Source organism: Psammomys obesus, unplaced genomic scaffold (genome assembly GCF_907164565.1).
Source record: "Psammomys obesus unplaced genomic scaffold, mPsaObe1.curated_primary_1811, whole genome shotgun sequence".
NCBI lineage: Eukaryota > Metazoa > Chordata > Mammalia > Rodentia > Muridae > Psammomys > Psammomys obesus.
The window spans coordinates 1,884,271-1,892,226 of NW_026596240.1; the positions used below are offsets into that span (position 1 = coordinate 1,884,271).

The 7,956-nt window shown below is 47.9% G+C and overlaps 1 protein-coding gene across 4 annotated transcripts in view; it reads right to left on the minus strand.

Moving 5' to 3' along the window:
• Nucleotides 1-7,956, minus strand: part of Tcf7l1 (transcription factor 7 like 1) — a 154,640-nt gene that overhangs the window by 93,301 nt on the left and 53,383 nt on the right. The window lies entirely within an intron of this gene.

A 7,956-nucleotide genomic window follows, 5' to 3' on the forward strand; every position in this document is an offset into this window, starting at 1 on the left:
GGAAGGAAGGAAGGAAGGAAGGAAGGAAGGAAGGAAGGAAGGAAGGAAGGAAGGAAGGAAGGAAGGAAGGAAGGAAGGTAGTTCTTGCTGTACACATTTGAAGCAGGGGTTTGGAATGTTCAGGAAGCAGAGAGGGGATATCTGAAGCAAGCTCTGGTGCAAATGAGAGTGACACCAGAGAGTCTCAGTGAGTCAGGGGGAAAGCAGATCAGGAAAGACTCCCAGCTTCAGCCTTGGGCCTCTGTGAGTGAACACACACATTTGCAATAATTAATAAGCATTTGCAATAATTAATAAGCAGCAGGGTGAATCTATGTGAGTACAGAAAGCACAAAAGTCACACGGCCCTCTGGGCTCAGGAACCCCTGTTCACTTATGGGAATCCGTGGGGAAGCAGGTCCCTCCTCCACTCCGGACAGCGTCAGCAGCATCAACACACACAACGCAAACTCCACTTTGGAGACAATTGTGACTGTGGTCTAAGGTGTACCTGACTTTATAGGTTGAGCCTTCTCGGGGAGGGAAGCATCTTCATGCCCTCTAAAGAAATGTCCCTTTGCTGCCAGGCAGTGCATACCTTTAATCCCAGCACTTGGGAGGCAGAGACAGGTAGATCTTGGAGTTTGAGGCCAGCTAGCCTGGTCTACAAACTGAGTTCCTGGTCAGCTGGCCCTACATGGACAAACTGTGTCTTGGAAAACCAGAGAGAAAGGGAGAGAGAAAAAAAGCTATCTTCCCGCTTCTGCTCCCTGCCTGAGTGCTTAGATTAAACACGGTGATCCACCATGACCAGAATTCCTTTATAGTTTGTCATTACTTTATCTTATTATTGTTTATAGGGGCTTGTTTGTATTCTAATGAGAGAAAGGAAGAAAGTGTGGATTGGAGTGAATGAGGAAGTGGGAAGATCTGGAGGAGATGGAGGAGGAAAACGGTGTAATCAGAACATAATATATATTTTTAAAATCCATTATAAAAAGATAAAGCTAGAAGGGGGGGGGGCTTAACAAATGGCTCTGTGGTTAGAATACTTGTTGCCTTTGCAGAGGACCTGGTACTACTTTTTACTGATATGACAATTTTAAATAAATTTTCCTTTACTTAAAGTTTTGAGGATGAAAATATGCACAACGTTCCAGACAAAACAATCTTTAGGTAAGTGGTTTTGTAACAAGGACCCTAGGAAGTACTCTCCTTGAAGGAAACAGCCCTGACTCTATGTCTCTGGAGAAAGATTATTGTCTAGTTTTTGTTTAATTCCCAGCTTTTGTTTAATTTTTCTATAAGTTGCCAAATTTCTATAATAAAAGCCAAGACAAATCAGGAATATCCGATTTGGGGCTAAAACTGTAAATAAATTCTATTCTTTCCATTGTCTATAAAAAGAAAGCGGACGTCCAGGCATGCTGCTATACCGTTACCTCGGGTTTCAGGCCAGCTTAGGCTAGCTGGTGAAAATGTTGCTTTAAGGGAGCAGTGGGATGGGCCTGGTAACAGACACTGGTAATTCCAGTACTCGGGAGTCTGAGGGGAAAAGATAAAAAACTCAAGGTCAGCTTGAGCTACAAGGGGGGAAAAAAATCAATAAATAAAGGCAGCCATGTGGAAAAAAATTCCCTAACACTTAGGAGGTTGAGAAAGCAGTTACAAGTTCAAGGCCAGCCTAGCCAAGTTAGCAAATTTTGTCTCAAAATAAAAACAAAATGGTCTGGAGACAGCTACAGTGGTGGTGGTCCCGGGCTCCACCCCATTGAAAACTAAAAGCAAAGGCAGGCCTGAGGGAGCCTGACCCCCAAAGCTTCCTGAGGGCTTACAGTGCGCTTTTTCCCTTGTCTTCACAACAATTCTTAGCGGTCTTACAGCTGTGATGCTCTTTACAAACGAGAACACACAGACATAAAATGGGTAGGCTGGGCTTAGAGTTGGCTTGCAGGTCATACATGGGGACCTATGTGGGGATGCCCAGCACCCACATAAAAGCTGGGCACCGTCTCTGGGCCTGGTGGGGAATGTCTTTATTCTCAGCACTTCAGAGGCAGAAACAGATGGATCTTTGAGCTCAAGACCACCCTGGTCTACAGAGCAAGTTCCACGACAGCCAGAGAAACTGTGTCTTGAAAAAACAAACAAACAAACAAACAAACAAACAGCTGGGTACATCTGTAGTCCTGGGCTAGGAAGGGAACAGGCCAGTCGCTGAAACTCACCCGGTCAGCTGTCTGGCCACACTGATGAGCTCCGGGGCCAGCGAGAGACAGTTCAGCGATCAAGCACACTTACTGCCTTCGCACAGGACCTGGGCTTGGTTCCAAGCACGGTGGCTCACAACTCTCTGTAAGTCTAATTCCAGGAGATCTGATTCCTCTTCTGACCTCCAGGGGCTCCTGCACACTTATGCCATACATGCATACACCACACACACACACACACACACACACACACACACACACACACACACCATTTTTGGAAAGGGTAAAAAGAAGTAGGAAGATACCCAACTTCAACTTCTAGCCTCCACATGTACATGTGCACACATGTTCAAGCATGGCCATATACATGCGTGCTCTTCTACACGAGCATATACATACAAACACAATACTCACACACGTTCTTCAAATCTGACTGGCCTTACTCACAGGGTCCTGGTCACACTCGCAGGTCTGATCACACCCACCCTAGTGCTCTGATTGTGACAGACTCTCACTAGGTAGCCCAAGCTGGCCTTGAACTCAAGGCTCCGGTCTCAGCTCCTGGGTGCTAGGACTCCAAGTGTGTGCTTCTCAACCCTGTGTCCTGTTTGCGTTTTCTTCCTCTCTCAGGATCCAGAATAGAGCTACTTGTCTGGGCACCCTCCGTCTCCTCAGTTCCCACACTGTTGAGCCTCTGACGTCACACACATCACTTCTTGAAGGTGGTCCTTCTTTTTGGGTAGAGGGACTACGTTAAAGAGACTGACTTCACTCAGATCTCCTCATCCTCTCCATTTGAGGGTCCCTGCGCTGGACACCCCAACTCTTCATACAGAGTTTAGATACACGAGGGTTCTTTTGCTGGAGTGACAGGTAGGCGCCACCACAACCGGTTCACTCAGTGGGGAGCACCCAAACCCAGGGCCTTGCAAGAGCTCAGCATGCAAAGCACATCCTCAGCCCACAGGAAGGAAATCTTTGCAAACTGCTTTCATTTTGAAATAGTTTCTTTTTGCTGTTTTTGTTGTTGTTGTTGCTGTTGTTGCTGCTGTTGTTGTTGTTGATGTTGGTGGTGGTGGTGGTGGCGGTTTTTGGTTTGGTTTGGTTTTCTAAGGCAAGGTTTCCCTGTGTAGCCCTGGATATCTTGGAACTCGCTCTTCTAGACCAGGCTGGCCTGGAACTCAGAGATCAACCTGCCTCTGCCTCACAAATGCTGAGATTAAAGGCATGTGCCGCCACCCCTGGCTTTGAATTACTTTCATATTAACAGAAAAGTTGCCAAAATGGTAAAAAATCAACTCCTATGATATGCTTCCCCAAAATACCCAAAAAACTGATAATTAATTCCACATCTTTCCATATGTACTTTCCCCCCTCCAAGCCACTGCAGAGCAAGAGGCTCTTCATTTTTTGGCATTTCTGGTGTGCATTTCCTAAAAGACATTCTCTTACATAACCACGGTGATTACATAACCAAGGAGTTAGCAACGATACAGAATCCTATCAACCCATTAACAGACTACTCACATGTTGCCAGTTTGTCCTAATAACACCATTTAGACCAAGAGGAAAAAGTAATAACAGAACAACAACAAAACAAAAGATCATCCTTGGTTCAAGATGCTTTTGAGGCTGAACATGGGCTAGCCCCCAGACCGCACAGCTCCTGAACCTGTTGGAGACCTTGGCTGCCCATCTGAGCTCAGCCCTGAATAAAGACCTGCCACTGTTTGTTCAGACTTGACGAGAGCTTTCCTCTCAGGGCTCCGCCTCTACCACCTGTGACGACAAAGCGCACAGGAACTAGGACAATTTTTAGTCAGAGTCATCAACCAATGGGGGTCACAGCTACCACAGCAACCTCTGACTGTTCCGGGGTAGGGATACAAGTCATCAGACTGAACAAATAAGAAACGATAGATCACTAATCAATTGGATCCGCCTGGGCTCTCCCTACTGTATATAAAATCTTATCATTCAGCCTCCACTTGCAAATAGAGGGCTGAACGTGGAGGGACTGAGGGATTCTGTCTTTCCAAAGTGTGAACTCAGAACTAGGAATGAAGGAGGTAGGAAATGCTATTGTCATTTGCAAGATGAGGTGTCTTTTCTGGACAGAAACTGAAGCTGCAGACTGCTGCCTCCCTGGCCAGCTATGGCTGTAGCAGCAATTGAATATGGGGCCACACAGCTGGGGCACCCTGATCACGTGGCAGAGTCCTGCACAGTGGAGAAATGGACTCAGATCATGGTGAGAATAACAACACAACACTGTATTCCATACTGCCAAACTGCTTCTGAAAGCCTGGAGTCAAATTTTTATCTCCTTCCAGTGAAAAGTACCCCACCACACACACTCACAACAGACTTGAATATTAAGTCACTTCCCTTTGTGAGAAGTCGGTTACCCCCCCCCCCCCCCCATGAAGAAATCAACTTCTACATGAGCTAAGTAGGTAGGCCCAATGCTGGCTAACCCTGCTGGGGCGTTCCCGACTCCACAGCTAGGAGACAGAAGCCCACTGGGCTCTGGGGCTGAGCCAGCACAGGGCCAGGATCAGTGAAGTCCGGCAGCACCCAAGCCTTACAGGGACCAGATGGTTTGAAAACGGCACGAAGTCAAGGAGACCCTCACTTCACCATTCACCACTGAGCAGGTTATCTGCTTCCTTGGAAAGAATGCCAACTTTCCTGAGCCCGTGACCCCCTCCCACTGTCTGTACAAAGGGGAGGTTTTCTCATCTACTTGTCTTTGGCCCGACACTGTCTCTACTCCATCCGTAGTCAGTTTAAAAAGTGTTCCAGGCTGGGCTTTAAGATTCCTTAACTAAATTGTAAGGCTCTTAGAGACTCTTGTCTGTCTGTCTCTCTGTCTGCTCTCTCTCTCTCTCTCTCTCTCTCTCTGTGTGTGTGTGTGTGTACACACTGACAATTGTGCAATGGTGTGCATGGAGGTCAGAGGACAATCTCAGATGTAGGACCTCACCTTCCACCATGTTTGAGGCAGAGTCTCTCCTTCACTACTGTGTATAGCAGGTGTCCAGGGAATCTCCCATCTCTACTCCCCATCACCACGGAAAGGTTAGATTTACAAATATGCATGTGCTTTACATGGGTTCTGGCAAGCCAGACTCAGGTCCTTATCTGTACAGCAAGCATCGCCAGCCACCTTCCCAGCCTCGGGGGCTCTAAATGAATTATTCTAAAGGTGGGGTTGGCAGTTAAGATCATTTTCTAGTCTGTCAGAGAACCAGAGTTTGGTTCCTCGCACATATCTGGTGGCTCACAGCTGCCTGTAACTCCGATACCAGGAAGAATCTGGCGCCTCTGACCTCTGAGGGTACATAAACCCCAACAGACACATGCTTCAATACTAAGAAATAAAATCTTAAAAATGATGTTTAAGGCGGCTACTGCCAAAATGGGTGCGCTGCGTCAGCCTGGGCTCAAAGGGAAGAAGACCTTTCTTCAACCTGCCCCCCCCCCCCCCACCGACAGGGTTTCTCTGAGTAGCACTGGCTGTCCTAGAACTTGCTCTGTAGACCAGGCTGGCCTCTGACTCACAGAGATCCACCTGCCTCTGCCTCCCTGAGTGTCAGAACTAAAGGCATGCACCACCACCCCGAGCTCAAGAAAATGAAATAAAGATGGTCTTAATGAAGGTGTGTTTCCAAGGCACTCCATTAATTCCTGAGGAAAATCCTTCAGTGTCCTCCGCAGCTCCCGAGACTGCTGTGGCTGCAGTCCTCACAGTTTTCCAGTGTTTCTTTGCCATTTGGGCCTGTGCTTTTCAAAAATTTCTATGTCCTCAGTGTGGCTCTAAGACGCCTGGCCCACAGCTGGAACAAGGGCCAGAGGTTTTTAAGGACATTGGCTACTGAAAGGTACAAGACACAGAAGTCAATTAAGTCTGTGGCCTCTAACACACACGCCACCGGCCGCTCCCACGCCACCCCTTGAGGAGGGCACCTCACTCTGCAGGTGCGCGGTGCTCTCCGATTCCACTGCAAACGCCTACCTACCAATGGGCTGCCGTCGATGGCCGTGTGCTCCCTTGAGAATGTCCTTCATCTCTAGGCTTCACAAGGTGGCCCCTATTCTTCCATGGGCTACCCACACCCCAAGAAGCAGAGTTGAGTCGGGGCTCTTCAAAGGCCAAACAGAAGCAGCAGGGACTCAGTTCTTTCATTCCATAAACACTTATTGAGTGCTTCTGGTATGCAGCCTGTAAAGGTTCCTACTCTTTGCAGTGGGTGTATTCAAAGATAAGAGGTGAAGGTCAGAGCCAAAGATAAACGACCCAAGCAGGCCTGGGCTTGCTCACTCCTTCTATCCATTTTGGGGGGTGGAGGGCAAGGCTCAGCATGAGTGAGCCCCAAGTGGCTGTCTGGTGTTACCCTCTGAGCTCCCTCCGGTACCAGAGGCTCCTCTGAACAATTGGGGGTTCCTGGAGGCAGGCAGGACAGGCACATTCTCCAGTGTGGAGCCCACAGGGCCCTCTCAGCTGATTGTGTCCCGGCAGCCAGGGTCTAGGAGGCGCATGAATGCCCATGAATGGGCCCATTCAGTCTGACGGACAGGAGCTGAAAGCTGCGTGCACACAAAAGCCACTGGGCAGCCGGGAGGGCTCCAGCCTCGCTCGGCTTTGCCCACGGGAAGGGAGGCCACCCTACCACAAAGAGCAGTGTGAAGACGTCTCTTTGGGTTTTCAATGACACCCCCCCCCAGCCGCCAACTGCAGAGAAGCGCCCCTCCCCCCACAGTGGCAACCAAAGGCCTAGGGCACTCCATGGAGAAGCTGCAGAAATTTACATCCAACAGACAAGCCAAAAACCATTGCTCCTTAAGTGCAAGTCGAGGGCCTGTGCTGAAGACACCTCAGCGTGCCCATCTCGGACATACACTAACAGCATTCCTCACACCCACAGTGACCTTTAAGGACTGCAGATGACCTGAGACTGTTTAACATGTCACCAAGAAAAATGATCTTCAAAGGGCATGGCCAATATTTAAATGAAGACCGGGAGAGACAGCCGTTCTTGTGTCACTCACTTGGTACATTGGGGTGTGTGTGTGTGTGTGTGTGTGTGTGTGTGTGTGTGTGTGTGTGTGTAAGTAATCCCTGAGATGACACCTATTTTAAAATAAGACCAGGAAGGGGAGAGCCATTCACCTGGAATTCTTTTCACTGCTCCAAGGGGAGAGGAAGACTCCACTCTGAGAAGCAGACATCTATTCAGGCCAATATTGAAAGTTCACAACCAGGTGACTTGGGAAAGGATGGCTTAGCCTCAGAAATCACACTGCTTTAGAAACAGCCCTCCTCAAGGGTAATTAAAGATAGTGCCTCCTTATAATGCAATACTATAATGAGCAATTAAAATGAAATTAGTGTGTCATAATAAAAAAGATGCATGGCATTCTAGCTTCTGCAACCTAGAGCCCAAAGCTCACGGAGGGGGCAGCGATGTCAGGGAGCGAATAGTGGTTTCATTAAGGAAATAGGAAGTGTTTGGATCAATTTTGTGAACAGTCCAAGATAACGTGGATAGACTTGAGCATCATTCTTGCTTTTGTTCACATTTGTTTTATTTTCAAAGTAACAGAATGATCCAGATTTAAGAGGACAGAGAAATATAAAACGAGGCACCAGTAGATAAATCAAACCATCCCAATTCACAAATGCTAATATTTGGATACATCTGCTTCAAGTCCAAGGTGTTTGGTTTGGTTTGGTTTGGTTTGGTTTGGTTTGGTTTGGTTTGGT